Source organism: Salvelinus fontinalis, chromosome 23, assembly GCF_029448725.1.
Source record: "Salvelinus fontinalis isolate EN_2023a chromosome 23, ASM2944872v1, whole genome shotgun sequence".
Taxonomy (NCBI): domain Eukaryota; kingdom Metazoa; phylum Chordata; class Actinopteri; order Salmoniformes; family Salmonidae; genus Salvelinus; species Salvelinus fontinalis.
This window is the reverse complement of record NC_074687.1, coordinates 41,839,533-41,867,422: the sequence shown is the minus strand read 5'-3', so window position 1 is coordinate 41,867,422 and position 27,890 is coordinate 41,839,533. Positions and strand designations below refer to the sequence as shown.

Here is a 27,890-nt window from a genome sequence, read left to right as displayed (position 1 = left end):
TGGGCTGGCAAAATGCTAAGTGGTGCAGTTTAGAGTGCTATCAGTACAAGCAAATCATCACAAGTCAACGAGACTCCAGATAGCGCGCTATTAGTACACCCACGACTTTCGGATGTATTCCAATGCAAATATCTTGGCGGAGCTGTCGTACAATTGTGCAGATGTGCGATAGCATGCAAGTGTGTTTAGTCGTCTCTCTTCCAACGTATTATCTTCATTCAATAAGTTGACAGATAGTGCAGTCAAACTCTGTCGTTCTTTGAATGACTTGTCCTGCAGTCGTTAGGTACATCCAGCACTTTGTCAGTCTCAAATCAGATCCATACTTGAGCTCAAGACCTGTCATCCTCAAAAGCGCGTCCGCCGGAACTCTGGAGTGGACAGATATTAGAGGGACATATAACTTGTTATACACGCTCTATGTCATTTCTTATCTTTTGTCAAAAACAAGCGATACAATGGATTTCTCGTTCTGCCGCCTAATATGTCTTGTGATGGCAATCACTATGTTCAATCAAAGGTGAGTTGAGAAGTTTCATTTACTTACTTAAATATTTTACCTGAAGATTTCTTTGAATAGTAGTCTTTTACTTTTGCTGGTGTAGTCATTCATCTTAAATATATACTCATAAGTTAATACAATAATGAATGTGCCAGTGTTTATCTAAAGTTTGCACCACATTACAACCTACAGTTGCTACATTATATTCGGCTGTGATTTTATTTACATTTTGCAGCACCTAGCTACAGTTTACACTCTCGTCTATGTTGGCACAATCACTATAGGTTCCTTGTAGGCATTGCTCTTGTTCACAAATCATATTGTGAAATTAAGTACTGTACAATAAATAACTCAGAGCAACTTTAACTTCACAAATCATGTTCATTTAGCATTATATGAGTTTGTCATAACTGAGTAATAAGTATCATATTATTGACATGATGACTAACTTTACTGTCCTAAAGATCAGACTCTTTGCATGATAATGTAATGCACATGGAGGTTTTTATGAGATGTAAGCAGCAACAACAAAAAACGATATTAGTTCCATACTGGGTCAGTGTGGTATCCTGCTTAGGCTATTGTAATAACCCAAAGTTGATTTTAAGGGATATCAAATGTTTACTTCTGCATAACTGTTTTACTGATGAGGATGCTGTATCACAGACAGACTACATATCTATCATAATTTACATAAATGTTCCCAATGTTCCCAAGTACTTTTCTACTCAGAATCAAAGTGATGGGAATTTGCTCTTAGGAATTTTCAATGACTCTAAAAAGTTATCCCACACTTTTGAACTGAGTGTTTATTTTCCATTCTTGTTAACATGGTGTCCGTCCTCTCTGGTGACATGCCCCTTCATTCAATATCAGACTGCGAGACTTAAAGTTTGATGTCCCAGAGTGCTTTGAGACATGGTAAAATGAGTTGTAGAAATTAAATCTGTTTTTTTATCAATGACATTTCATAAACATGTTTCTTTGATCAGTACTGGGATTACAGTAACAACTCTGCCAATATGAATGATTGCACAAATGGATATTTATGTAATGAACTTCCTGATATTGACTGGTGTGTGTGTGTGTGCCCTCGCCCCCATGTGCTGCCGTGTGTGTGTGTGTGTGTGTGTGTGTGTGTGTGTGTGTGTGTGTGTGTGTGTGTGTGTGTGTGTGTGTGTGTGTGTGTGTGTGTGTGTGTGTGTGTGTGTGTGTGTGTGTGCAACAGGCAATATATTTTAGAATGCATAACAATAAAATCATTAAAACTGAATTTTTCATTTCCTCAATGTAAAACGTGCCACTTTTCGACCTTCAACTACTTCATGAGTCAATACTGTCAGAAACTATTTACAACCATAAACTCTCAGAAGTGTAATACTGTAAAACACCTGACTCCTGTCATGTAAATGACAGTTGTTACAAATGATTTACATGCCACAGAAGTATCAATCATGTGCTACTGTACAGACACACCTTAACATCAAACCTTCTGTGTTCCAGGGTAGATTCCAACAAGATTCTCGGGCTGAAAATCCCCAATATTGACCCCATTCTCAATGCTAACACCGTGTGCTTGAACCTGCCTGGACTGAACCACAGACAACTGGAGGTGTGCATGAGAAACCCAGACGTCACCGCCTCGGCCATCCAAGGGATCCAGATCGCCATCCATGAGTGCCAGCACCAGTTCAGAGGACACAGGTGGAACTGCTCCAGCCTGGAGACCAGGAACAAGATCCCATACGATAGTGTGGTTTTCAAACGAGGTGAGTCACCTAACAGACAGTATGGGGTAGGGTCCCCTCCTGAGTTATAAAAGGTGCTTCAGATTCTCACATCTGCATCCCAAGTGGCACCCTATTCCCTATAGTGCCCTACTTGTAAAACGTATTACCCTGTAAAGGGAATAGGATACCATTTGGGACCTATCCCACACGTCCCCCTTTACTCATTCACTTTACACACAGCGTTTGTTGTTGGATTTCTGGCATTTGGTTATGGATGGGTATGTTTTGCCTGAGGCAAAAACACCAGTTTTTAAATGAGTTGATTCATCCGCTAAGAAATGCTTACTTTGAATGAATATTCCGTTACATAGTTGCATTATATGAAACATATTTTCTTGTACTACGCCAACAAACATACAGTAGGAAATACAGTAGCGAAACGACAGATATGAAGCTATTAAGCTAATACAAGTTTTTGTTTAGAAGCTTTTATGAGTGGGTTTTGCACATGCAGCGTATTATGCATGCCCTATCTAATTGTTTGTTTGGATATCTAATTTTACTACAGGAAACATATCCTCTTTACCTCAAACATGTATCTGCTTGTTGATTTATTCTGACATACTTTATGGGGCCATATTGCTACGTTAGTCTGAATTAAAACTAGACTACAAAGCCAGTTAGTCACATATAGTGAGCCTTCTCGGGGCCCGGCTAATGCTTTTACTCTCTGCCAGTGCAAGTGCTGTGAATTTGCTCTCAGCACTTTCCCAACTCTCAGTGGTAATACATAAACCTGTTTAGTTGGTTTCTGTAACACAAAGTGACAGTTTTCTTTAATCTTTAATTCATTTTCCCACTTCCTCAGCCATCAGTTCAGCCGGGCGTGCCTCTCACTTTAAATTATTTGTTAGATTGATTTGTTCCAGGTCTCTCGCCTCAGCCTGCTAGGGAGGAAATCTAAAACAGCATTTTCATGTCTGTGTCTCTGGGCTGCATCTAAGTGCCGTCCTCCGTCCCCCATGGACTCATGGGGAGTTGGAGAGGCGGAAAAACGACTGTGTGTGTGTGTGCGTGTGTACGTGCGTGTGCATGAGTGAGTGAATAGGGGATGATCAATGGAACGTCATCGACTATATCTTATCTATCCTCTATACCCTTGGGATGCTTTTCTTTAAGGCTTTTCTTTACAAGCCCCAATATGCATTGAACTGGGGTCGTGGCCAGTTTAGGACTTGTTCAAACTTCGTCACTTTTTTTTTACTCCAAATGTAATTTCTAATTGATACTGTATACCTATACATATTTAATAATAACAGTTACAATTGGGAGTTTTTAAATTATAAAAATGTCATCAATCGAATTCTGTCTCGATCACGTCTACTTTTTGTCATCAAAAAGTAAGAAAATCATTGTTACAAATATCACAAGTTGAAATAACACAGGATAAGTAACACTGAGCATCTCTACAATAGTGACAAATTGGGCTGTTTGTAGTAATACCATTTTTCCTCAAACTGTAAGCAGTTGAAACAATCCCAAATCGTATTCCCCACCCGTTTCAATAAAAAGCTGATGGTCTGAGCTGGAGAAATCCAACCACTCTCAAATTCATAGGCAGGGCTACGGATGCAAGGACTTACCATTCATGATATCACACTTATAGTTTTAACCATGTTTTAATATAGTGTTTATTCACATCTACGACAGTTGAACTAAGGTCATGAGGCATTAATAAGTCATATTCAAGAATCAATTAGTACATTTCATTAATTTATAAGCCTAAAAATGGATGTAGCAACTGCAGATTTCCCCTTTAATGTCTTGAGTATGTTCTAAACATGTTTCTTTTACAGCACTTTGTTTTGTCTTCTGTAAGTGATTCTGAGAAGGGCTGGTTTTACAGGAACTCGGGGAGTCATGGTTACAGGCTATTAGCTCTGATCACCACTAAGGAGAGTACAGTATAGACAGACACCTGTGGTGAATATGCTCTGTATTTTACCCTGTAACCCTTGAAATGGGCAGTACTGTACAGAGAAACACTAGGTCTATTAAGTTGCTGTAACAATGTTAGGATTCTGCACGAACAACACGAGGAAGGTCCTCAAAATCGCGTTACACATGTGAAGCCTTCTCTCAAAGATGTGTAGAATAATATGTATTTATGTGGGCGTATTTACAGTATGTACTGGCAAGTGTTGCAAAATTCTGGTAACTTTCCCAATATTTCCAGGTTTTCCAGAAATCCATGTTGGAAGATTCCCGGAATCAGAAAGCAATAAGCAGGAAATCCGAAATTCTCTAACCAGGATTTCTGGAAAAAAGCATAATTTTTAAACCCTAGTACTGGTAACTTTCTGCTATTTCTTTTTGTTCTGCCTTGCTGCGTCACCCATGACATGCATGGCATGACAGAGCAGCCCATACTGGCCTGATTAGGGCTGAGACGCCGTGCGGTTGCTGTGTGTGATTTGGCAGGCAGATCAAACGGTTTCCAACAGTAGCCAGGTTAATTGTAAACATGCTGGAGAGCTCAATAAAGGGAGAGCTTTAAAGGGGATTAACAATACAGTGCTCACATCTGCTGCACCACCACCGGCCACTTCCAGCCCTGTTAATGATCACTGTCAGATCCTTATGTTGAAAGGATGGTGGGGGTTTGTTCACTCTCAGCCCCTGGGCCTGGAGACATGCAAGTGTTTGGGCTTAATTGCTATTGTCCCAGATGTTTCTGCCTCTGTTGTGCTGTGAGGTAGGGTGGGGGTTTATACGGGTACTGCAGTGTATCTCAAAAACCCATCAGGGCTCATTGGACTTCTGTATAGCTCCACAGATAGTCATCTACTGCACTGTACTGTATGTGCAGTAGGAATCAAAGGACTATAACAGGATAGTATCTCTATTGTTAATCTTTTCTTTCTCGCCCTCTCTTTCAGGTTTCCGAGAGAGCGCCTTCGCATACGCCATCGCGGCAGCGGGCGTGGTCCACGCCGTGTCCAATGCCTGCTCCATGGGGAAGCTGAAGGCGTGCGGCTGCGACGAGAAGCGGAGAGGCGACGAGGAGGCTTTCCGCATCAAACTGAACCGGTTGCAGCTGGAGGCCATCCACCGGGGGAAGGGCATGGTGCACGGTGTCATGGAGCATTTCCCGGCAGACCTGCCCGGTCCTCAGGACTCCTGGGAGTGGGGAGGCTGTAGCCCCGACGTGGACTTTGGGGAGAAGTTCTCCAGGGACTTCCTGGACTCGCGCGAGACATACAAGGACATCCATGCCAGGATGAGGCTCCACAACAACAGAGTTGGCAGGCAGGTAAGAGGAGGCGTTTCAGCTACTGACGAGGGCTGTTTGGGGGTGGTGGGTGGTAGGGGCTATGATAAAAAGTAGTGCACTTTATAGGAAATAGATTGTCATTTGGGATATATTCTTAAATCATTGAGGAGTTTAAATAGAAAAGATGTTGTGGGGTAATATTGGATATATATGCATATTATATATACAGTTGAAGTCGGAAGTCTATACACCTTAGCCAAATACATTTAAACTCAGTTTTTCACAATTCCTGACATTTAATCCTCGTAAAAATTCCGTCTTAGGTCAGTTAGGATCCCCACTTTATTTTAAGAATGTAAAATGTCAGAATAATAGTACAGAGAATGATTTATTTCAGCTTTTATTTCTTTCATCACATTCCCAGTGGGACAGAAGTTTACATACACTCAATTAGAATTTGGTGGCATTGCCTTTAAATTGTTTAACTTGGGTCAAATGTTTCGGGTAGCCTTCCACAAGCTTCCCACACTAAGTTGGGTGAATTTTTGCCTATTTCCCCTGACAGAGCTGGTGTAACTGAGTCAGGTTTGTAGGCCTCCTTGCTCGCACACGCTTTTTCAGGTCTGCCCACTGTCACGTTCCTGACCTGTTTTCTGTTATTTTTGTATGTGTTTAGTTGGTCAGGACGTGAGTTGGGGTGGGCATTCTATCTTTTGTGTATCTATGTTAAGTGTCAGTGTTAATTGACCTTGTATGGCTCTCAATCAGAGGCAGGTGGTTTACGTTTTCCTCTGATTGAGAACCATATATAGGTAGATTGTTTCACATTCTTTGTTGTGGGTGGTTGTCTTCCGTGTCTGTGTATGTTGCACCATACGGGACTGTTTCGGTTTGTTCATTCGTTTGCTGTAGTCTGTACCTATTCGTGCGTTCTTCGTGTTATATGTAGTTCTCATAGTTCAGGTCTGTCTATGTTCGTTTGTTATTTTGTAGTTTGTTGAAGTGTTTTCGGTTTTCGTCTTTTCTTTAATAAACTTCATTATGTCAAACTATCATGCTGCGCTTTGGTCCAATCCCTACTCCTCCTCTTCGGACGAAGAGGAGGAGGACAGCCACAAATTGTCTATAGGATTGAGGTCAGGGCTTTGTAATGGCCACTCCAATACCTTGACTTTGTTGTCCTTAAGCCATTTTGCCACAACTTTGGAAGAATGCTTGGGGTCGTTGTCCATTTGGAAGACCCATTTGCAACCAAGCTTTAACTTCCTGAATGATGTCTTGATATGTTGCTTCAATATATCCACATAATTTTCCTGCCTCATGATGCCATCTATTTTGTGAAGTGCACCAATCCCTCCTGCAGCAAAGCACCCCCACAACATGATGCTGCCACCACCGTGCTTCATGGTTGGGATGGTGTTCTTCGGCTTGCAAGCCTCCCCCTTTTTCCTCCAAACATAACGATGGTCATTATGGCCAAACAGTTCTATTTTTGTTTCATCAAACCAGAAGACATTTCTCCAAAAAGTACGATCTTTGTCCCCACGTGCAGTTGCAAACCGTTGTTTGGCTTTTTAATGGCGGTTTTGGAGCAGTGGCTTCTTCCTTGCTGAGCAGCCTTTCAGGTTATGTCGATATAGATACTTTTATACCTGTTTCCTCCAGCATCTTCACAAGGTCCTTTGCTGTTGTTCTGGGATTGATTTGCACTTTTCATACCAAAGTACTTTAATCTCTGGGAGACAGAACGCGTCTCCTTCCTGAGTGGTTTGATGGCTGCTTGGCCCCATGGTGTTTATATTTGCGTACTATTTTTTATACAGATGAACGTGGTACCTTCAGGCATTTTGAAATTGCTCCCGAGGATGAACCAGACTTGTGGAGTTCTCAAATTTTGGCTGATTACTTTTGATTTTCCCATGATGTCAAGCAAAGAGGCAATGAGTTTGAAGGTAGGCCTTGAAATACATCAACAGGTACACCTCCACTTGACTCCAATGATGGCAATTAGCCTATCAGAAGCTTCTAAAGCCATGATGTCATTTTCTGGAATTTTCCAAGCTGCTAAAAGGCACAGTCAACTTTGTGTATGTAAACTTCTGACCCACTGGAATTGTGATACAGTGAATTTTAAGTTAAATAATCTGTCTGCAAACAATTGTTGGAAAAATTACTTGTGTCATGCACAAAGTAGATGTCCTAACAGACTTGCCAAAACTATAGTTTCTTAATTAATAACAAGACATTTTTGGAGTGGTTGAAAAACGACTTTTAATGACTCCAACCTAAGTGAATGTAAACTTACGACTTCAACTGTACTTCACATGCGATCCGTGATAAGACTATGCACTTTGTATGTTAACAAGCCTACTGTTTATCTGACTCCATAAAAAAAATTCAGCAATATGCAAGAAACTATAGTTGAGTTACAGGAATAAAGCATCACGAAAAGAATAAGAATTGTCTATCAAAGGCAAATAGATGTAATTACATTGTAAAATGAATGAAGGCATTAGCTTAAGCATTAACAAGCATTACAAGACATTATCCTAGGCATGATCAGAGAGGGAGAGAGAGCGAGAGAAGTCAGCCTGAAAGGCCATGCCCCAAGAGTCCCAGAGGTGGGGCGAGAAAGAGAGAGTGTATCTCACCAGCTCAGGTCAAGAACAAAGAAGGGAAAGCTAAGACCCTTTTATAAGCATCTGACTTCAACATCTGAGTTGTTGACTAATAGCATTACTGTTAAGTTAACGTCCAACCAGACGTCAGACCTACAGAACGTCAGGACAACAGAACCTCTGCTTCCCAGAGGTGTGACAGAGTGGGGGTTGGTGAGATAATGCAGCTTTCCTAAGACAACACAGAGGAAACCTTGCATACTGTTGATAAGAGTCACTTCAGGGGCTGGGCCGCCCTACAAAGACACATTACCATGAAAGCAGGTAAAGCATGAGATGATTAGGACTTGAATCCTAACGGTCACGTCATTTTGAGACACAGTGTCTGATTTTATTGGCCCAGAAGTCAGTAGTTGACCTATCAATACAGATTACTCACTGATTTCTCCACATGATGCAATTGCCTTGCGAGTGTGGTCTCTTTGAGTCAGGCCTCCGATCCCACTTTATTCTTAGTAATGCTTGTAATCTGGCTGTTACAATAACACCCAAGGACGCAGCTGCGTATTATGTTCGAAAGTGCTCATAGTCGTAGTGTGGTTTTGAAGATATCTATATAGGAAATTATTCACTGATGACGTGAAATAAATATCATAGCTGACATTTATTGGCAAACAGGTGTAATTACATTGTAAAATGAATGAATTGTCGTCACCACACCTCACCTTCATGCATACATACCTTTTCCTGTCATTCTTACGTGTCAAAGCAAGGTGCCCCCTTATGCTTGTTGTGGATGTCTTTGCCATAACTCCTGTTCAAGCGACTTGGATCTTGCAATTTATGAATGTTCTATTTAATCGACGTTCTACTACGGTCTTTCCCTGTGTAGCATGTGGCTAATAAAGAAGCTTGGTTATGATGGCCATATAGCATTGGTCTGGAATGCGAAGAGTTTCCTTCAAAAATGTGGTTATACTTAACGCTAGTTTTCTTTGATTGATGTTGTGATACCATATGTGATCAATTGGAATAATATAAATGTGATATTCCATGGGGATTTTCCCAGCCAATGTAGTTGATTTCATGGACAGATGCTTGGTGTTGACAATGGTATTATTGCTCTGGTGTAGGACAAAGTGGATGATTTGTGTCAGATTTGTGTTGCTCCAGAGATGACCAGAAGTAGCAGTATCAGGGAATTGGGTTATGGGTTAGTTCAGTATGTTTTATGAAAGGAACAAAGAAGAGAAAGTGCCCATACCTTAAAGAGTTTATATATTCTTTTTAATATACAACAATTACTACCACTCCTACTCCTACTCCTCCTTCAACACTATTAAAACTACTACTACTATTACTACTACTACGACTACCACTACTACTACAACTACTATGACTACTACTACTACTACTAATACTACTACTACTACTACTACTACAACTACAACTACAACTACTACTACTAATACTACAACTACTATTAATACTACTACTACTACTACTAATACTACTACTACTCATCCTGCTCCTACTCCTCCCACTACACTATTACAAAAACAACTACTACTACTACTGCTACTACTACGCCTACTACTAATACTGCCACTACTACTACTACTAATAATAATTATTATTATTATAATACCACCTTTACTACTATTACTACTACTACTCATCCTCCTACTCTCCGACTACACTATTACAACAATAGCTACTACTACAACTACTACTAATACTACTACTGCAACTAAAACTACTACTACTACTACTACTACTACTACTACTGTAGTAGTAGTAGTAGTAGTGTAAACTTAAATGTAAATGTACTACTGCTACGACTACTACAACTAAAACTACTACTACTACTACACTACTACTACTACTACTACTCCTCCAACTCCTACTCCTGCTACTACACTATTACAGCAACAACTACTACTACTACTGCTACTATTACTATTAATACTAATACTACTACTACTACTACTATGACTACGCCTATTCCTACTCCTCCTACTACACTATTACAACAACAACAACAACTACTACTACTACTACTAATACTACTACTACTACTACTACTACTGATACTACTACTACTACTCCTTCTACACTATTACAACAACAACAACTACTACTACTACTACTACTACTCCTTCTACAATATTACAACAACAACAACTACTACTACTACTACTACTACTACTACCACTACTCCTTCTACACCATTACAACAAAAATAACTACTACTACTACTACTACTCCTCCAACTCCTACTCCTGCTACTACACTATTACAACAACAACTACTACTACTACTACTACTACTACTACTACTACTACTACTACTACAACTCATTCTACACTAGTACAACTACTACTACTACTACTACTACAAATACTACTACTCCTTGTACACTATTACAACAACAACTACTACTACTACTACTACTACTACTACTACTACACTACTAGTACTACTACTACTTCTACACTATTACAACAACAACTATAACTACTACTACTACTACTACTACTACTACTACTTGTACACTATTACAACAACAACTAGTAATACTACTACTACTACTCCTTCTACACTATTACAACAACAACAACAACAACAACTACTACTACTATTACTCCTCATACCCCTACTCCTCCTACTATACTATTACAACTTATACTACAACTACAACTACGACTACTACTACTAATACTACAACACTATTACAACAACAACTAGTAATACTACTACTACTAATACTACAACACTATTACAACAACAACTAGTAATACTACTACTACTAATACTACAACACTATTACAACAACAACTAGTAATACTACTACTACTACTCCTTCTACACTATTACAACAACAACTACTACTACTACTACTACTCCTTCTACACTATTACAACAACTACTACTACTACTACTACTACTACTACTACTACTACTACTACTTCTACAACTCATTCTACACTATTACAACTACTACTACTACTACTACTAGAACTACTTCTACTCCTTCTACACTATTACAACAACAGCAGCAATAACAACTAATACTACTACTACTACTACTACTACTACTACGACTCCTTGTACACTATTACAGCAACAACTACAGCTACTACTACTACAACTACTAATACTTCTACTACTACTAATACTCCTTTTACACTATTACAACAATAAAAACTACTACTACTAATACAGCTTCTACTACTACTACTACTACTCCTACACTATTATAACAACAACAACTACTGCTTCTACTAATACTACTACTACTAATAATAATAATAATACTAATTCTACCACTACTACTACTACTACTACTGCTCGTTCTACACTATTACAACAACAACTACTACAACTACTGCTACTCCTACTCTTCTACACTATTACAACATCTACTACTACTACTAATACTACTACTCATTCTGCACTATTACAACAACTACTACTACTACTACTAATACTACCACAACTCCTTATACACTATTACAACAACAACAACAACTACTACTACTACAACTGCTACTACTCCTTCTACACTATTACAACAACAACTACTACTACTACTACTACTACTACTTCTACACTTTTACAACAACAACTAGTAATACTACTACTACTACTCCTTCTACACTATTACAACTGCTACTACTACTACTACTACTACTACTACTACTACTACTACTCCTACTCATACTCCTTTTACACCATTACAACAACAACAACAACTACTACTACTACTACTACTACTATTACTACTACTAATACTACCACAACTCCTTATACACTATTACAACAACAACAACTACTACAACTGCTACTACTCCTTCTACACTATTACAACTGCTACTACTACTACTACTACTACTCCTACTACTACTACTACTCCTTCTACACTATTACAACTGCTACTACTACTACTACTACTACTACTACTACTACTACTCCTACTACTTCTACACTATTGCAACAACAACTACTATTACAGCTGCTGCTACTACTACTACTACTACTTCTACTACTACTACTACAACTACTACACTATTACAACAACAACAATAACAACTACTACTACAACTACTACTACTACTACTACTCCTTCTACACTATTACAACAACAACAACTACTACTACTGCAGCTACTAGTACTACTACTACTACTACTATTACTACAACTACTAATACTAGTAATATTATTACTTCTACTACCTATTGTTACTATTGATGCACTGGACACTGATATTTAAATGACAGCAATAAGTTCTGTATGCTCCCAGGCAGCACTGTTGCCATAATCAAAAGGAGTAGTAAATTGCTCATTGTTCTACGCTTCCTCCTCAGTAATTCGGTCTTGTATCTTTCCATCCGTTTACTTCTGGTTTCCTTGATTATTCAGACAAAACACAATTGTGGAGTTACTTAGCGAAGCAGGGAGAGAAAGATAGATAGAGAGCCTCAGATGATAGTCATGCTTCTCATGTGCAGCATGATAAAGCCATGCTCGGCCCTACACAGTGACCCATGAGTTTGCCCATAGCATAGCATAAATCCCTTTATATATATAACCCTTTGGTTTCAGGAAGCTGCAGTGTTTTGACACAAATCTATCAACATAAGGAAGATAGAAAAGCATAGCTAGCTACTGACTTTTGATATATTCGACACTCAGGGTGAAATGTTGCAGGGAAGATGTCATAGTTTAGGCACATTGAAGCTCTGTTTTTGCCAGGAGGCCTATTTGGCAACAGTAGCTGATTGTGTTAGAAACGTTACCTGCTGCTACTGGGAAATGCTTTGAAACCGTCAAAACTGCTTTTTGGAGACAGCTTCTTGGATCACAAGGAGAGCCAAGAAAACCGGCACTATTAACATACATGAGTTTGAAACAAAAACTTCCATTACAAGTAGATTCACAAGAACGTCAATCAGCAGTTGCACTGTGTCATTTAAAGGAGCTGTATCTTCAAATGTATTTCTGTGAAGCTCTATTACATCTAGTTGGAATTGAGTTTATTGTGAACCGTGTCAATGAACTCAGTGTAGAGTAACTGAGCTGTGTTTTGACACAGATTTGACCAGCGTTCAATGCTGCAGAGTCTGTGCATCTGCTAGTCGTCTCTCAGGTCAGGTTGCACAATGCTCTGGGCGTGTGGAGTGCAGTTTTCTTAGCACACCTCAAGATATCAATGCTTTAATGAGTTCTACACTGGGAGAAGAAAACAATTGAAGGTGTAAATGTTTTTTACTGAAGTAGTGTACAGAGACATCAGAGGTACAGTATGACTCAGGGAGTGGTGCATTGTTAGATGAATGCAGCCAGGGCAGTGCCTTGATTTCTTCAAACAGAGCAGAAAGCCCCCCAAATCAAAACGAAAACACTGACAGGTGAGGTCTCAAATAATACCTCATACCCTCTACCACCTCCCCCAACACCTCCCCTAAAAAAATGGGGTATACATGTCGCCTCATGCCCACCCTCTGGTTCTCACGACGTTCAGTCTTGTTAAAAGCTCTAATTAGTGGCTGCTGGCTGTTTGGAAACAGATGTTTAAACCCAGCAAAAGATTTTAGACATCAAACAGGGCGGAAAGTAAAGAGATTCGCCCTTCCTTCCCCACAAATACAGATTTAAGAGAAGTTTATCAGGGGAGAAAAGTTTAAAAAAGATATATAATTAAAAGCACATCCCTCTCATTCTGACTAATTTCTCTTTTCTTTTTTTTAACAATCGTTTAGCAAAACTTACTTCGCAGCAGCAGGTGCGTAACTTGCGGAGTAAGGGGGGTCGTGACCCCCGCCAATATTAGTAACAAGTCAATTTACCCCCCCCCCCCCTGATAATATACCATGATGAGTTTAATTGATTGGAAAACACTTCCCTACTATAAAGCGGCAGGCAGCTACTGGATTTATGTTGCTTTGCACAACAGTGACTCAGTTCCTCGTTTTATGATTGGATCCCCCCCATTGCTAAATACCATTTTGGTTGGTCCCCATAGGCAGCTGGCCGGTTCAGGGAAAAAGAGTTGAGTACTGCTTGTAAGAAAAATAGAAATTTGCAATTTCTCCTAATTTCCCTTTTCATCGGTCTGCATTGTATTTCTTTGGTCTGCAGTTACAGCTCAGCATCGGACACTCCCCTCTCACTCTTTCTCTTTGTGGTGTTTGCGCTCCAATGTATGAATGTTTAGAAAGTTTAAATTGAGTAAAAGTTCATGAACATTTCATAAATGTATTCCTATGTTGTTGTGTAACTAGCGAACTATTGGTTATGACATCATTTTGTGTAAAAATTGTTCTATACCGAGTGATGCAATGTTAGGTTGGCTATTTTAGCTAGGATAACGTTAGCTAGCTAGTTAAGCTAGTGCCAAATATAGCACCACAGTATCTGGATCTTTCCCTTTTCAACTGTAGTCAGTGTTCACTCTAGTGAAAAAATAGCTAGTGCCCTTAATGGAGGTGCCAATGCCAAAGAAGAGAAAAGTGCAGGACATATGATTTTTGAGGGAAGTGCAGAGGACTGTAAGTAAATTAATGAATGGCTACATAGCTAGCTAGCTACTGTACCATTAATAATAGACTCGTACTATGTAGTCAGCTAGCTAGCTATACCTATTGCCAGACAGTAAATAAACAATTTAGCTAATAAAAGCAGAATCTAATTCATGTTAATAAGCTAACCCCATCATTGTTAAGGCTAGCTATTTTTGTATGTGATAATGGTATTTGGTCATATGATTATAGCAGGGTTCAAAGACAGGCAATAGAGAGAGTGAGAGAAGGAGAGCACCGCCCATGTTGAGGCAGGGAGAGGACGAACAGGTCATCAGGTGAGAATTTGAGTTATAAGGCATTATCAGTTCAACTCCTCATCTTTGCTGATTGTAGCCCAATTACTACAACAAAACAGTTGTTCCTTTCATTCTGAATTAATTTGGTTGTCATGGCAGGGGTCAGAGACAGTCAGTATAGAGAGTGAGAGCACAGCCCATGTTGAGGCACAGGAAGAGAATGAACAGGTGATCAGGTAAAAATTTGGAATTTGAGTTATAAGGCAGTCTGGTAAAGCACATTGCACAGCAATTTACATTGCACGCAGATTGGAACATTCGGTTCAACTCCTCATCTATTCTGACTGTCCGAGTGTCCGATTCTGACAAATGCTGTTGCCTGCATTCTGATTTCATTTAGTTGTCATTTGGTTGTGAAGACGTGGCTGTGACACAAAGCAGACTGAACCATGTTGTCGTGTGTCATATCCACCAGGAAAAGCTGGATACCAAAGATAGGAAAACAATATGCCAGAATTGAATTTCTGGAAGTGACAAGCTAAAACAGGTATTTGGCGCATTTAAGTTAATTGAGACTGAAGATCTGACCCGTGATGAAGGGTACACAAATAGAATAATGGGTTTTGACATTTAAATGTAGTTAAAAAAAGAAGGGGTGTGGTGGTGATTTTCTGAACCGTGAAGAGTAACAACACAGTTTAAAGTAAAATAGAAACATTTTGGCGTTTCAGTTGTGATTGGGGTATATTGACCAAATTATCAGGACATTTTTGGATGTATTCTACCTTCAAAATTCAAACAATAATTTCACAACTATATATATAGAGATATATATATAAAACAATCTCCCGGGGTGCGTTGCCCCCAGACCCCCCTAGAGGGAAACCCTATTGACCCTGAACCTGACCCCTACCCCCCAATATCCAACACAAAGTTACGCCCTTGCACAGCAGTATGTTTGTGTATAATGATGTCATGATTGATCGGAACATAGTTTTGAGGTTCCCGCTGCATGATTAAATGTTTACAGTGGCTGTCGACAACATGGAGACATTTGCAATGGTAGTAAATTCCTTTCAACAATATTTTCATTGGAATCACTCAATTGGAACTGCACACCCACCACAAATGCTGACATCATTCCACATAGCATGTCTGTATTCACAGCTACGAGTACGAGCAACGTGCTAAGATCGCAGACGGACACATTTACATGTAAATGTAGGTAATTTCATGACAACACAAACTGAGCCTTTCTTCATACCTTCGGGATAGCTTGTTTGAGCGGCTGGTGCTGTGGGTGACAATTATCTTTCTGCTTTTATGTTGTATATTTAGATTAATGATGCTCTTTTTTCTCCTCTCTCTCTCTCTAATATGTAGCAGAGCTTAATACACATTGACTGTGTGCATTGTGACTTTTTGGTCTGGCCTTTGTAAATCCTTAATGGTTGCCTGTTGGATCTCCATTAGAGGCATGCAGCATCATCTGAGGAGAGGGAGCATTCCATTGGCCTCCAGAACAAATGTTTAAAGCACAGCAGGTGGAAACTGTTATGGGTAAAATTTTACTAGGAAGGCCAAATTGGATCGGTGAATGTTGTGTACAATTAACAGAGAGTAATCCTGCACATGATTGGTGTGTTGGAAGGTTCTCATTTGGTTTCCTTATTGCTTTGAGATTAAAGGATTGTTTAGTGTCAATTGTTGCGTGTCTCCATCTTAACCGTTCTTTGATGACTTGTGTTTGATTTCAGCATCAGTGATGCTGAAACTTAATACGATGTGGGTTTGTTTATATTCTTTGAAATCGTGGCTTCACATCCCTTTATGGTTGCTGTTACATGTCTTTGAATGGAACGACATAAAGCAGCGTGCGATGTAACTTCATTCGTAAAAATGACTGTTTACGATTCCAGGACAGATATATTTAGCACAAATATCTTAGGTAGTTGTAGCTAACTTCATAATTTAATGTCATATTTGCTAAACATTGAGTCATTATCGTACTGTTAATCCCATTGAAGACAGACAACATACCAGTAACAATTCACAAGTAAGACAGTCAACAGAAGTGTTTTAGGTCATAACATTTTAATAGACTATTAAATCCCATTTTTAATGACACAATAAGGATGACAGGAATAAGGGGATTAAGAATGATGACAATATTAAACAGACACAGCATTTGATAAAGGAAGGAGCAAGGCTTGTGTCACAAATGGTACTCTATTCCCTATAAAGTGCACTAGGGTCCTGCACTGTTTTTGGGACAGAGACATAGTGAAGGGTTTGAGTGCTCTGTAGACATTTACATTTAAGTCATTTAGCAGACGCTCTTATCCAGAGCGACTTACAAATTGGTGCATTCACCTTATGATATCCATGTAATACCATGTAATACCATAGACCATGTAATACCTAGTATTGCCTGTGGTCCTACTCTGCTACCAATATGTCTTATTTGATCTTCGTCTGAGGCTGGTTTATAGAGGAGTCTGTCTCACTCTTCCCCAATTAAAACAGCCCAGATGTGTGTTTCTAACGGTGGTCTGACAATGAATTTGGGGGCAAATACTTCAAAGTACATGTTTTTTTCTTTGCATAACTAAAGTGTTAGTTTATAAGACCTACATATGTAACACACACTTTTCAGTGAGACTGACAGTCAAAGGCCTGAGATAGACGCCTTTGGAGGATATGACCATGTGTAGTTGGACGTTAATGTTTCCTCATATAAGAGGGCATTCAAATCGAGGCGATACACTAGGAAAAAAATGTTATTTGGCTGTCCCCATGGGAGAACCCTTTGAAGAATCCTTTTGGGTTCCAGGTAGAACCTAATGTGGAAAGGATTCGACATGAAACGAAAAAGAGGTTCTACCTGGAACCCAAAATGGTTTCTTCAAAGGGTTCTCCCATGGGGACAGCCAAAGAATCGTTTAATATTTTTTCCTAAGATGATACAGTTGTAATAGAGGTAGCAGCCTTTGGTATTGCTGTAAATATTGTATGTATTGTTTGTTTATATCATCTGACAGTGATTACCATGTATAATATAGTATCTGCTGTAAACATGATGGATTATTGTGTGAATAGAATTTAGAGCAGGGGTCCCCAATTAAATTCAGCCTTGGGACGATTTTTCCTTGAGCGGAGTCGGAGGGGCGGAACATTGTTATAAATCATTTGTACACCGCAAATTGACAGCAAGAATCCCAAACAGATACAGTGCCTTCACAAAATATTCTTACCCCTTGACTTTCTCCACATTTTGTTGTGTTACAAATATGAATGGATTTCATTGTCATTTTTTTGTCAACGTTCTACACAGAATACTCATAAAATAATGTCAAAGATGAAGAAAAAGTAAAACATTTATTAAAACAAATAACGAAAAATAAAACACAAATATATCTTGAATAGATAAGTATTCAACTCCTGAGTCAATACTGTACATGTTAGAATCACCTTTGGCAGCGATTACAGCTGTGAGTCTTTCTGTGTAAGTCGCTAAGAGCTTTCCACATCTGGATGGTGCAACACTTGCACATGATTCTTTTCTAAATTCTTCAAGCTATGTCAAATTTATTGTCGATCTTTGCCGGCAGATCTTTTCAGGTCATTGATTGTCAAGCAGATTTAAGTCAAACCTGTAACTCGGCCACTCAGGAACATTTACTGTCTTTATGGCAAGCCACTCTAGTGTAGATTTGGACTTTTAGGTTATTTTCCTGCTGGATGGTGACTTCATCTCCCAGTGTCTGGTGAAAAGCAACTGAACCAGGTTTTCCTCTAGGATTTTGCCTCTGCTTACATGTAGCTCCATTCCGTAAATGTTTTTATCCTGAAAAAACTCCCCAGTCCTTAATAATTACAAGCATACCCATAACATGATGCAGCCACCACCATGCTTGAAAATATGGAGAGTGGTAATGCGTTGTATTGGATTTGCACCAAACATAATACTTTGTATTCAGGACAAAAAAGTAAAAGAATTTACCATATTTTTTGCAGTGCTACTTGAGTGTCTTGTTGCAAACATGTTTTGGAATATTTGTATTCTTTATAGGCTTCCTTCTATATATTCTGTCAATTATGCTAGTATTGTGGAATAACTACAATGTTGTTGATACATCCTCAGTTTTCTATCTCAGCCATTAAACTCTGTAAATGTTAAAGTCACCATTGGCCTCATGATGAAATCCTTGAGCGGTTTCCTTCCTCTCTGGCAATTGATTTAGGAAGGACACCTGTAGCTTTGTAGCGACTGGGTGTATTGTTACACCATCCAAAGTGTAATTGATAACTTCACCGTGCTCAAAGGGAATTTCAATGTTTGCTTTTTTTACTCATCTACCAATAGGTGCACTTCTTTGCGAGGCATCCATGAGTCCATGCAACTTATTATTTGACTTGTTAAACCAATTAGTTTTTTCATTTTTAATGAATTTGTCCAATTTTTTTATTTTTATAATTTCACTTTGATATTTTTGCATATTGTGTGTAGGCCAGTGACCCAAAAAATATCAATTTTATCAATTTTAAATTCAGGCTCTAACACAACAACATTTGGAAAAAGTTTACTGTCTTTTATGTCCAATATGTTTTAATTAAATAAAATCACCTGCGTACCACCTATTGGGGAACCCTGCTATAGAGTGAGACCTGTACAAGACAGGCAGTGTTAGCAGTGAGCGTCAGTAATGAGACCAGTGTTAGGCTAGGTTGCATTCCAAATGGCATCCCTATACAGGCCAGCAATACTCAACTGGCGGACCGCGGTCCGTATCCGGACCCAGAACGGGTTCAATACGGACCGCGGGTACCCCCACAGGAATGCACCATTTATAGTCCAATATTTACACTTGTTTTGGGGAAGGGGGAGTCTGGTAGGAACAGTTGTGATGTGTAGCATGAATGTATATGTGTGTGTGTGTGTGTGTGTGTCACAGGAGGTTGGTGGCACCTTAATTAGGGAGGACAGGCTCGTGGTAATGACTGTAGTGGAATTAGTGGAGCGGTATCAAATACATAAAACACATGGTTTCCATGTGTTTGATGCCATTCCATTTGCTCCGTTCCAGAAATGATTTTGAACCGTGTGGATGATTGTATATCTGTGTGGGTGTGTGCGTGAGTGAGTGCATGTGTACTAAAGTGTGGCGGGTCAGTGCAGGTGGTCAGTCCAGTTCAAGTGTTCAGCACTGCGATGTCTTGTAGATAGAAACTGTCTCTGAGCCTGTTGAGAATTGCAGAAAATGTACTTTTAAACTGCAAAATGTTCTCTCCGCCCCATGACAAAATGTGTAGAATTGCAGGGAAGGAGCTTTTAAAATTGCAAAATGTTCTCTCTGACAAAAAGAGGGGGTGGGAACAGTTTGAACAGTTTGGGGTCGCATGAGGGGGGGTTTGTTACTACGCCGATAAATGACAATATCCATCCGGAACTTTGCCACCTAGGAAATATTTGTGACCTCACTTTTTCAAATTGTACTTTAGTATACCTGCCATAGGCCATACGGCTTTGGTCAAAAGTAGCGCACTATATAGGGAGTAGGGCGCCATTTGGGACTTGGGAGTTGCTAATCAGTGGATGGCAGACACAGATATGAGCATCAGACAGTTCCTGTACTCTGATCTCTGTTCTCCCCTCCAGGCTTGTCTAGCCGCTGGTCCTATGAGTGAGATTCTAAAACACAGTCAGTCAGTTCCGTATCCAAAAGGGCTCTTTAAATCACTGTCAGCGTCTCTCGTCAGTCAGCACGTGGACTCAGCTCATGCTCCCAGGTGCGTGGTTGGACACGGCGTGGAGTAAAGGGAACAAGCTTGCTGATCTGATCATCATCACAGCACTCATGTCATGTCGGGCCACTTATGGCATGAGCAGGCATGTCCCATTTCCAAAACTGTGAACAGCGCTGAGGTTTCAGTTAACAAATCTTACTAGATAGACAGTTGATTGTGAGAATTCATTAAATAAACTACAGTAGGGATACAATTAGACCGGCCAGTTCAGTGTGTATCTAAAGGGTTAAGTGGGTTACTGTTGTGTAATTACAGGGTGTGTATAAAGCCAGAAGGATGCAGTTCAGGGACGCAATGCGCTGATGTAAAAACAAAGCATTAAAGTATTTAGCCAGGTTTGTGATATTTGGTCTGAATGGGCTGTGATCAATAGTTGTTAGCTTTGGCCCCAGTGAGATCAGGTGTTGTTTCTCTTTCCGTATCATTCCTAATGGATGGTTCAAGTGGGTCAATTTATCACTCTCCAACTCTCATTCACACAGAATAGCACTTTCTCTCTATTCAATGGGAACACCTACAAGAGGCCCTGAAATGGAAACCCACAGCACACAAACCCATGCCTTAAAAAAAGAAATCCTGCTTCTTCACAAAGGATATCTGCTTTGGCAACTGTTCAAAATGACCTTTAGTCTAAGAGTGGCTACGACCATGTCCTCGGCTCAAACCGTCAGAATGCTCTGTTTAATGGATCAGAACACAGCTGAATAATAAAGTGGGTTTCAACTCGCTTCTATCCAAAGGGAAAACACGTTTCGGGATCTCCTCGCTCTTCAGCAGATTCTATCTCAAAACAAAGAGAAGCCAGCACATTAAATAGTCCAGTTTCACCCCAGCTCGTTTCAGCTGTGACTCACATACTGTACTAGTAGAAACGTAAATCCTCTGGCTTTCAGCAGACTAAACTTGTTTTCAATCGTCTTCATGTGTGTGTGTGTCCCAGGGCAGCTGGGTAGAGGCCTAGGAGAGAGTAGAATGTGTGAGTGCTGAAGGTGTGTGTTTGTGCTCGTGCTGTTGATAGGGGTGGGTGTAAGGAGCATCTGTCAGTGCTGAGGGTGGCCCCTTTTCCTGTTGGTAATTGGATCTAAAAGTTTATAACTCAGGCTGACAGATGAGTGCGTTGTTGAGAGAATGGGAGGTCTGGGAGTGTCGGAGGGACATCCTCAGTCGGGATGTGAACTTGACATTGTCATGAAAGTACGCTACTGCAGTACAGCTTCGGCGAGTCAGTTATTCCACGCAAAACCGCTCACTATTAGGCTAGTGCTACTCTACCTCCATATTTGTGGTGCCTGTCATTTTTTTTATGCCTAATTGGTTACTCAGCAATATGAAGCACACACACACCTCATTTTGGGAGAGGGGTCCAGGATCAAGTGGAAGGGAGTTCCACCACCTTAGAGTGAGAAATGGTGTAGATAAAGTTTATTTCTGTTGAACATGATTGCAGAACAGTCAAGCCAATTCCTTTAGTGACAATTATAAGTCCTAAATGTTACCAGTTGTAGAATGAAAAAGGAGTCTAATCACAGTCTAGTTCATTTGCCTAATTTGATGAGGGAACATGTGTCCTACTACAGGATGGGATGCAGGAGGATGTTAACATGCAGTTCCCTGTTCCCCTCTGTGCAGGTGGTGATGAACCACATGAGACGGAAATGCAAATGTCACGGGACATCAGGAAGCTGCCAGCTGAAGACTTGCTGGCAAGTCACACCGGAGTTCAGGGTGGTAGGCTCGCTGCTCAAGGAGCGTTTCCACACAGCCACCCTCATCAAAGCCCACAACAGGAACACGGGCCAGCTGGAGCACGCCCACCACCCCACACACAGACGACTCAACGAGCTGGTCTACTTTGAGAAGTCCCCGGACTTCTGCGAGAGGGATCTGCGGTCCGACTCGGCCGGAACGCAAGGGAGGATCTGTAACAAGACAAGTCACGAAATGGACAACTGTGAAAGCCTCTGCTGCGGGCGAGGCCATAACATTTTACAGCAGACCCGCAGTGAACGATGCAATTGCAAGTTCCACTGGTGCTGTTACGTGGTCTGCGAAGAGTGTCGAATAACAGAGTGGGTCAGTGTCTGCAAATGAAGAAATGCAGAAATGTAATAATATACCTACCTTTTTTTTAAACAGAGAAAGACTGCAATGCACCCCTTCCCTTTGCAATGGACTGCCATTTCCATTAGTAGAATGGATCGCACGAAAACAAGACTGGAATATAGCCAGTTCAAAGAGGTGTACAATCAATGTGTGCACAGCATGTGTCCAACCAACATAGTTCAGAGACTCTGGATCTGCACTGCCTTTCATCTCAGAAAGTGTTTTTAGGATAAATTAGATTAAAGATAGTGAAATACTTTGAATAATATTGATAACTGAGCACTCATTTATTTAAACAAGGCTTCCTCGAAAATGACAAATGGCGGATTTTGTTATCTCTAGACTAAAACAACTGCATGGGATTCCGGTAATTTAAGAAGAAGAAGACAAGCAGCATTTGGGAAAAGCTAGAGATTGTTCCAGAATGTTACATTTACTCTTGCTATACGCAGAGCGACAGGTTAACCATGCCAACTCATTTAAAATGTTTTGTAATGTTTCAGGTTACAAAATGTGCCAATTCTAGATGTCACTCTGCAAAATGTCTACCGTGTCCCTCACAACAGTACATTTGTCCATACTGGTAAAAAAACAGGAAATGTGGACTAGAGTGTTGACTGTTGCGGGTGTTCTCTTGCATGGATGGAGCTGTGAAGACAGAGGATCAGAGGATCAAGCGATAGAGACATGAGTAGTTACAGTACACAGAATGGACATGAGAAACAGCCCGAGGGCAATGGTGGAGCTGATTCATGTCTGGAAGGCTGAAACAATGAAAAGACTGGACCAGTTGGTTGGTCTATGCAAAATCGGGTCATCTATAGCCCTGCCTTCACACTACTAACTGTTAAGATATAGTCAATGTTATAAAGCACTACCGTTATCTCATAGGTTTGACTCAATGGACAGTTAGAAATTGACTGGGTTGTGGTCCAAAATAGGGGAGGGGCGTTTTTCTATTGGGCACAGGGGTGGGTATAGTGCGTTTTTTCTTGGGTTTACATTCGCCCTTTTGCAGATTTTAATTTATGATTTCTTCCATCCTAGCCAAATGTCCTCATCTGCTTGTGCTTCCCCTATCAAGGTGTTTTGGTACTTCCCTTATGCACTACGCTTTTCCACACGTAAATTATACCACAGGTCGATATAGTCTACCAGTCTAACTGTCTATACTGCTATCTATCCACCATTCATAGTGACAATAGTGGGAGGTGGATCGTTTGCAGGTTGACGTATAGTGTCTTGTCCTGAATGCAGAACTGAGTGATGTCCCGTTAGATTGGCCAGCTGCAAAGTCAAAATTGGCTATATTGTAAAAATGTATGGGAAAAAATGCTTTTTGGTCTTAATTTTAGGTTAGAGTTAGAGTTAGTGCAGTTAAGGTTAGGGTTAAGTTTAGGGTTAGGTTTAAAATCAGATTTTATGACTTTGTGGCTGTGCTAGCTAGTGCAGAGCTAACTCCAGAACAAGATTCATGACAGAAAATGTTAACCTGCGGATAATTTTATCCAGATCTGATATATGCTAAGTAGCAATCATACCACACATAAAATCATTCAAATCAGCACCAATTTTCAATATAAGAGGAGACGCCGGGTGCATGAAAGAACAGTGAAGACAGGAGACACGCAACTCTAAAAGCTCCCGCATTGATCTTGTTTAGGAACAATACAATTACCCTTCCTAGACTAGCCTACAACACCACAATCCAAAGAATAATTGCATTATTGTTTTCAAGTGAGTACAAAATTCATGCTCTAGGCTATAAACTGCAATGAAAATGTCATTTGAAAAGGCCCTGTTATTTGAACATTTCATTCCATTAATTTCATTTGGATCAGTTCTTTCAAGTTGTCTTATAATATTGGAGCCACATATGCTCCCAGCAGGCCCAGTTATTCAGGAAAGCTTAAAAGGATACTTCGGGATAGACTTCCAGTCATTGTGCTAACGCTAGTTAGCATTGGCTCGCAAAACGACTTTTAACTTCCTTCAAACTGGACACAGAGACATACAAATGGTATCCACGAGGTTCGTCTGACTCTGGGGAAGTATATAAAGAGCCTCATTGCCAAAATCCCAATGTGTCCCTTTAACACTGCTCTGCCTTCTCTCCGATCTGAGCGACAATTCCTCGCGCACCTAGAACCAAACGCTTCAATATAGCCTAAATATTTGTCATTTCACTGTTAAAATGTATTACCTTTTATGTGTGGCATAAACACAACCGGGCACAATGTTTTAATCTGGTTAGGCTACTTCAAAAGCCTCCTTTAGGCTACTTGCGCACATTCGTCCAAAATATAATTCCAGCATCCAAACTGCAGATTGTGGTGTTAAAAACGCAAACCATGAAGTTGGTCTATTTTGCTTATTGGTTGTGGTGCATTGGTACAGAAACCTGTTGGTGAAAAACATGTTTTTATATATATAGAATTATAAATATAGCATCAAAATCTTGAAAATCGGATTTCCCCCTAGCTGATCATTGTCTGCAGCCGGGCTCTGATCGTAGTGTAGGTCTAATGGAACAGGCAGGGAGAGTTAGCTGACCAAGGTGGTCGTCAAACCCTCAACATTCTGGCCCGTAGCCCTGCGTGGCACCGACTGTGCCACAAAAGCATGCAGAAGTGGCAAAGTCGATAGCCACGTTTTATAAACACATATATTGTGATTTTGGTCATAAACATAATTTTTTGTCAATTCTGTGCGGGGGTGTACATTTTATTTTACAGTACAGGGGGAGGTTTGTGTGAAAATATTTCAAATTTTGCGGAGGGGGGCGATTTATTTTTCATATGACACCTCAAGTTGGACCAGACCCCCACCCCCAGTACATTTCTAACTGTCCCCAATTAAGTTAGCTGTAAACCACCATTAAAGTTTGTACAGATGAATGGTTGATGTAAGTCCTTCCAAACCTAAAACTCAATGCAAATATATGGTTGTCTATACACTGTAAAAAAAATAAAAAAATAGTTTCAACTAAATATTATTAAGTAACTGGTACCACAGCTTTTCTTTGTGTGTTTACACACCTTTTCGGTTAAAGGGTTAACATTTTTAGTTGGGCCCAAACTTAGCTCCAACGTGAGAAAACCTAGGCAAAAATCCAGTCATGTTAAAATGATGTGTTTGCTTAAATTGTCTCATATGTTCATTCAACTAGAAATTATTATTTGGGCATCTTACTTAAAAAAAAAACAGCTGTGGAACTATTTAAACAGACACAGTGTGTTTAACATACATTTTTTTCAGCCTACATATTTGACAGACATGCTTACATTGCGCATGTTAGTTTATAAAGTAATTCATATTCAACGTGTCCTCTGAACTCACAACCTCTTGGTTCACAGCATTACAATCTTCCTGCTACGGCATCATGTCTGTGTCAACGACTGATTTCACCCGTACTGCTACACTTTGCACTTCAGAGTAAATCTCAGCTCTGTTAAAAGTACACTCAAGAAAAACTATTACATTTATCGTGGTGATTAAGGAGTAACATTAACACAGAGTAATATGCTCCGCCAACATCAGACAACTATACAGAAAAAAAGAAAAATCACTTAAATAAGTCAATCGAATCAACGATGAGAGAATAGTCAGATTAAGTGATAATTTACAAAGACATGGTGGTGTAGCAGGAGGATCGGAATGCCATCAACCAAGAGGTTGTGAGTTCAAATCCCAGGTGAATATATAATAATTCTGTAAATATACATGCACAATGTAATTATGTGTTTCAAATATGTATGTTAAAATCACTGTCAGTTGCACAGACTTTTTTTGTTGTTAAGATGCCTAAATAATGTCTAGTTGAATGAACATATGAGACAAGTTGAGCAAACACATAATTTTAAATTGACCGAATTTTTGTCAAAGTTTTCTCAAGTTGGAGCTTAGTTTGGACCATATATACATTTGCTGTTCAGGTAACACTTGGAATGAAAAGTTGAGTAAACAGAAAAAAGTCTGTGGAACCAGTTACTTAATAATTATTAGTTGAAACAACTAGATTTGTGGGTGTTTTTACAGTGTATCCTTGTTTGCTAATAGGTCCATTGTTTGCCTGTGCTGTGTGTTTTATTATGAAAATCGAATTTCTGCATAGAATATATCAAAATGCATTTTATCAAAGAACTTGTCAGTCAGGGTAATTTATTATGAGCAAATACATTGGGTCTGTGTTAAAAAAACACATAATATGTTACTGGTAAAATGTTAGATTATTTTGATGCAGATTAGTAGTTTGCACATTCATTTTGTTCTGGAGGACGTGTATTTTGGGGATATAACATAGCAATATGCGTTTTGTTATAAATTTATTATTTTTCATATTTGATGGTCCTGGTTATTTTCTAAGTTATTTTATTTTTGTGGATAACTTAATATTTGTAAAACAATAAAGAACTAAAGTAAAAAAATATATATTAAAAAAAGGGACTTTAATGTGATGACAAACGAGAAGAGTACATTTGTTTAAAAAAATAAAGTGCAAAAAATGGATCTGGTCATGAGTCAGCAATTTACTGGGCATGCACATCATCCCGACTCTTTTGCCTTCCATAGATGTTGCTGTTTGCGTGCAGCAGCAGATAACACCACTGTGGCATCCTGGCTCAGTGATGCATTCTCAGTTCCCTAGTGTAGGATGAAGTTACCAAGTCAAGTGTAAGAATGTGAGAGATATGCTTTCAAAGTAAATAGATGTGCACTATTAATGTGCAAAGTCATACAGACCTATTCGTATCTAAACACACAAGCTGAGAAGAAAAGCTCTCCCTCTTTCCTGTCTTATAATAGTAGCTTGGCATCCAGTACTAGTTTGGTTAATTTTTGCCTTGGTAAGAGCTGCTTGCACTGTGAGAACATGTCGCGCCTCAAACCCTAGGTTGACATGTAGCTTTTGCAATCCGCACAGAGATATCCCCAGGCCTTCTGTCAGTCGACAGTGAGCTTCATCAGCAGCCAAATTGCAGCGAGTTGATCATTTTTGCCCTATATAAACAGGCAGTACCATAAACGAACAAA

At 39.7% G+C, this 27,890-nt stretch overlaps 1 pseudogene; it reads left to right on the top strand.

Moving 5' to 3' along the window:
- Nucleotides 1–74: 74 nt before the first annotated feature.
- LOC129821346 (protein Wnt-10a-like) lies at nucleotides 75–27,349 on the top strand (annotated as a pseudogene).
- The last annotated feature ends 541 nt before the right edge of the window (nucleotides 27,350–27,890 follow it).